This window comes from Andrographis paniculata, unplaced genomic scaffold (genome assembly GCF_009805555.1).
Source record: "Andrographis paniculata isolate CXL003 unplaced genomic scaffold, ASM980555v1 Contig11END, whole genome shotgun sequence".
NCBI lineage: Eukaryota > Viridiplantae > Streptophyta > Magnoliopsida > Lamiales > Acanthaceae > Andrographis > Andrographis paniculata.
In genome coordinates, this window is record NW_026137391.1 from 3,512,675 (window position 1) to 3,518,508 (window position 5,834).

The 5,834-nt window shown below is 33.6% G+C and overlaps 1 long non-coding RNA gene across 1 annotated transcript; it reads right to left on the minus strand.

The window, feature by feature from the left end:
• Positions 1–3,314: 3,314 nt before the first annotated feature.
• On the minus strand, positions 3,315–4,731 carry LOC127250204 (uncharacterized). Its single transcript, XR_007838578.1, has 3 exons — positions 4,613–4,731; positions 4,424–4,514; positions 3,315–3,809 (listed from the first exon to the last, which is right to left on the minus strand). It is a non-coding gene; the product is annotated as an uncharacterized LOC127250204 (long non-coding RNA).
• Positions 4,732–5,834: the final 1,103 nt, after the last annotated feature.

The window sequence follows — 5,834 nt, forward strand, 5'->3', positions numbered from 1 at the left end:
GAAATATTATTCGCAATTCAGGAATAATAGATTATGACTGTAATCCTCAATATATGACTTTTATTGGACGTAATAGTACACTTGAAGATTTAGAAGGTATTATTTTTAATGCGACCGGAAAAGATCGACGTCAGTATTCTATTATTTTGAAAATGCCATACAGTTGGACACATAACCATGGTATTCAATTATCGAGGTTAATTACCATCACTACGGTTAATCTCGAGCATTTCTTGAATCTACCAATGATTACAAGTGTTTGGAATTATTTGTTGAATTCCAAATAAATTCTGAAAATGCAATTGTTGATGCTCCTAGTGTGGATTACAACAGAATACATGATCCAACAAGTGATGATTTACTAATATTAGATGTTGATTGTGAGGGAATCGGTGAAGATGAATGTAGTGAGCCAGAATCACTGTCAGAATCAGATGATGAAATAGCAGGGGAAAAAATGATGACAGAGAAAATACTGGTGTTGTAGAATGGCCAAATCTAGGGTCATCGAGATGTCACGAAACACACACCATACCACTTTCAGGGGGTGAGGTTGAACATCGCTCGACTGAATTTTTTTCAGAATTTGCCTCGGGAAGAGTTTCTACAAGATACATACGATACTCCTAGTTTCAAATGGAATGTGTACACAAAAAATAATGTTGTTATGATTTCTGGGATAACATTCAATGATAAAAAGCAAATGCAAATGGCTATAAAGGATTACTCGGTGCGAGTGGTCGGGAGAGAATATACGGTGACGAAGAGCACCCATACAGTTTTCGGGTAAAATGTAAGCATTATGGAAAAAATTGTTGTGGGTGGGGTGTGACTGCATCATATAAGCCACACTTGGAATGTTGGCAAGTTATTACGGTGATGCCTGATCACACGTGTATTCCGGATAATGCATCCTTGGAGCATAGCAACTTGGATGTTAACATGATAGCGGATTTGTTGAAAGGGTTTGTTAGTAGAAATCCGGCATACGAGCTAGCGAATGTGAAAAGAGCAGTGAAAATAGAATATAGTTTTGATATATCTTATTCAAAGGCATGGCATGGATTAAAATATGCAATTGAGCATGTTTATGGGACATGGGAGAGTTCGGTACAAAAATTCCAGCTTATATAAAGACACTTCAAAAGTACATACCGAATACAATTTTTGAGTGGGCCCATGTAGAAGTAGCGCATCAAGAGAAATACACATTAGGATATGTGTTTTGGGCATTCGGACCTTGTATTGAGGCATACCGTCATTTTCGGAATTTGATTAGTGTGGATGTGACTCATTTATATGCAAAATACAAGCATGTTATGTTGATTGCTGCTACTATAGATGCCAACCATCATGTGTTGCCATTAGTCTTTGCCATTGTTGATGCAGAGAGTACTGAATCTTGGATGTGGTTTCTCCAGCTAGTAAGCAGGTAATTTAGTTTATTAGGTTGTAAATTATATATATTTTGAAAATTGTAGTAATGATATTTATTTGATTATTTTGTATGCAGGTATATTGTGCAGGATAGATATCATACATGTCTAATTTAAGATAGACATGTTGGAATCACGAATGCAGTTGATCGTATTCCTACATTTCACCCACCTCGTGGTCGGCATCGATTTTGCCTTCGGCATATATGTTCTAACTTCAACCAAAAAATTAAAGATGTAAGGTTGAAAGATATGTGTTGGAGGGCAGGAGCATCCATTGATCCGTTAGAGTTTAACAAAACATTTGCGACAATCCAGCTTTTGAAGCCGGCAGCTTATGATTGGCTTATAAAAATTGAGAAGAGTAAATGGACATTTGCCTACGATGAAGGGTGGCGACATGGTATATTGACAACCAATTTTTCTGAATGCATCAATGGAGTATTGAAAGGGGCTCGACGACTACCTATCACTGCTCTTGTACAATTGACGTACAATCGAGTTGTTGCTTTTTTCGTTAAACGACTTCATGATGCTCGAGATAAGCAAGACTCTGGTTATGAGTGGTCCCCATGGGCACGCACAAAGTATCTTGACTCAGAGCAAAAAAGCCTAAAACATATTGCAGTGATGTTAAATGAAGATGAATATGAGGCAAAGGTATTTACACTTGATAGTGTTGGCCAGGTATCAAAAAAACATATTGTTTCGATTAAAAAAGAGTTTTGCTCTTGTGGTCGATGGGCATTAGATGGGGTACCATGTTCACATATGTTAGAGGTGTGTCGTATGTTCCATTTGAATGGAAAACGATACGTGCGTGACTATTACTCAATTGATTCATGGATAAACACATATACTGTTCAATTTCATGCATATCCTGATGAGTCATTTTGGGAATCAGCTTCGGTTCAATTGGTATACAATCCTACCCAACGTAGGATTAAAAGAAGAGGTCATGATCGCACTACACGCATTCGAAATGAAATGGATCAGGGCCAAATACGTGTGAGGCAACTAGCGCAATCAAAAGCGGCCGAGGAAGCATTATCGAGTCGCAACTATTGACTTACATTTAGTGGAAGTAAGTTTTTTTTTTTGCATATAATTATTATAGGGATATATTAAAAATATAATGTTGGCCAGTAATCATAATTTTTGAAATGTATATATGTATAGGTTGAAGATGGAGGAAAATGCGATGAAGCAAATAACCAACTTTATGAAGAGAAATCGTTATGGCTTGCGAAAAATATCAAAGTAAAATTTCGAATTTTCTTTTTTTTTTTGTTTGAACAATAATTTGTTCGGAACATAATTTGATGTCATTTTATTATGCAGGTTTGATGAACATATGCAAGATATGCAGCTGTTGTTGATTTAACTTTGAACAAATATCCAGAGAAAAATATATAATTTGATGTCATTTCATTTTCGTATGCTTATGCTTGTAAGATAATTTTTTTTTTTATCAAAAAATTACCATGATATTATTATGTGTCATTATTATTATCATTATTATTATTATTGCCGTTGTTGTTGTTGTTGTTATTATTATTATTATTGTTGTTGTTGCCATTATTATTATTATTATTGTTGTTGTTATTGTTGCTGGCATTATTATTATTATTATTATTATTATTATTATTATTATTATTATTATTATTATTATTATTATTATTACTGTCGTTGTTGTTGTTGTTATTATTATTATTATTATTATTATTATTATTATTATTATTATTATTATTAATTTTGTTGTTATTATTATTATTATTATTATTCAGCATACAATACTTGTACATATTATACAAACAAACATTCTTGATAATAACATTACAATATGTACAAATATAATATCCAATTAATTTAAATAACATTCCAACTAAAAATATAATATCCAACTACATTAAACAAATATCCAAGTCTATCTACATGCACATACAAATCAAGAGACACATACAGACAAACACTTGCATTCATGTCAATGTCCTTTGTGGCCTCCGGTACCACAATTTGGTGGATGACTTTCATGAGTGCTTCTACGAAGTACTCGTTGAATTTGAGGACATGAGGATTCAACAATATTACATTCAATATGTGAGTTATCAAGTACACGTCCTTGAGATTGCACACGGTGACATTCCAAAAGTGGTGAATAATCAAAATTAGCCATATTACCTTCATAAGGTGTAGTTATGCTTTCGTGCATGCCACTACCTTCACCAGTCTCAAATGCGTGAATAGAATCACTGTGAATATAAAGATCCGGACTTAGGTGGACTTGATCATCATTTATGAAAGTAGTTTCATATGATTCAAATGTCCAATTTTGCTCGATCTTGTGAAACGTCAATAATGTTTTGGACTAGACTGCACGCCTCAATTGATTAACATACACAAAAAATAATAATTATTATAATTTCTTCAAAATGCAATAATTAGATTGCGTTAAATAAAGAACAAATTTACTGCAAAATGATTGTAAGATGGTAGCCCAGGTGGATAGCCAATCCGTGAACGCAATTCAGGATTATAAATAAATCTTCTGGAATGAGTTCTATACCACTGAAGATATTCTGGAGTATACGGCGTATCATGCAAGTTTGATTCACCAATCACCAAGTTAGGCTCATACCACTGTTGAATATATATTTCATAAATTCGCAACCAATTTCTAGCGTCTGAGCCTCGTGAAGAACTATGTGTGTTCCTATTCTCCACTATTGATGGATTATCCGAAATATGTTGAATTAAACCTAACTGTCGAAGTACCCTATCTAAGTGAAGATGCTCGACGCAGCGCTCATAAAATAAAGGTCTTTTATACCGAAACAAGGTTGAAGGACAAGAATGTGGTAAGGAATTGTACAAGTTAGGTTCATAAGGCCGTCAATTAAGTTGTATGGAAAATAAATACAGTATTATATAGATAAATTGATTAAAATGAATACACCACAAAAAGGTTTGCACTATAATTAAAATACCTGCCCATCTCCTTCGTGATCAAGAATATCCTGAATAGAAGATACACAATTATGCATGGTTAGTGCAAAATTATGTTTACCACGACTCCACCTACAAAACAAATGGATATTATACATTATATTAAGAACCACAAATAATGAAATTTTAACATAAGGATGATCGTAATAAAATATAAATAATTTGCGTACTTAGCTCCATAAGGAGCAGCCGGTAGTACTAGACCATTAGGAAGTATCAAAGGGTCAAGATCAATAGATTTAATGGATTTAATTCGAGGAGCTAGCATGTATAGTCTAGACCATGCCCAAACCTGAAATAACAAAGTATATCGTGAATAAAATATTTAACATGTTATAATAATATTTTTAAACATATAGTCATAACATATTTTCTTTTTAACATATTATACCTGCAATAATGTGAGTGGACCACTAAGCTTCCTTCTATCTTGTCCAATAACAGCCGAACAAAGATTATGATATCAGCATGCAAGACAAGCGCTGCCCCAACTATACTTCTCAGAGAGGTCAAGTGCTCGTATATATGATAAGTAAGTTAGTTTAACCTTACTATCATCTGAAGAGGGAAGTATGCTACCCATAATCATAAGTAGCATAAACCCACGAGTCCAACACTCTACTACCCCTTCAGGACTATCATTATCAATTTGAAACTTTTTCAAATGATTATTTAAAGTAGAATGTAAAATCCAAGGTTCATGTTTGAAGTATTCCGGTGTAAGAGGCAAGTGTAACAACTCTATGCATAGGGCAGAAGCTTCTTCTCTAGTTTGCCTAGACATGGCAGCACTAACAACGGGTTTACCATCAATGGGTAATTGATATATCATAGCAACATCCTCTAATGTGATTGTAGCCTCACCAAATGTAAAATGAAAAGTGTGTGTTTCAGGACGCCAACGCTCGACTAATGCTGTAAGAAGACCAGGATCGTGCTTAACATGTCCAACTCTATATACCCCATAAAATCCAATTCGATGCAATATTTCAAGAACCTCGGGATGGCATAATGAGGATATACTAGTCCAATATCTTTCGGGACAAACAAGACTAAACTTATGATCAATCAACTCACCATTCCAAATATGTTCAGAATGATGTGTCGATTGAAGATGAAGCAATCGATCGTTAATAGGGCCGGACAATCCATCTCGATATGAAAACATAATCTGAAAATAATATAATTGAAATGAAAATAATGACAATACACAAATTTATTATCCTTATAAAAGCATAGTATAAATGCACCAAATCGAAAATTGAAATATTTATGCATAATATTATCCTTAAATCATAATATTACGCATAATATTATCCTTAAATCATAATATTTATGCATAATATTATCCTTAAATCTTCTGTAAAAATGGAAATAATATAGCAAATTACG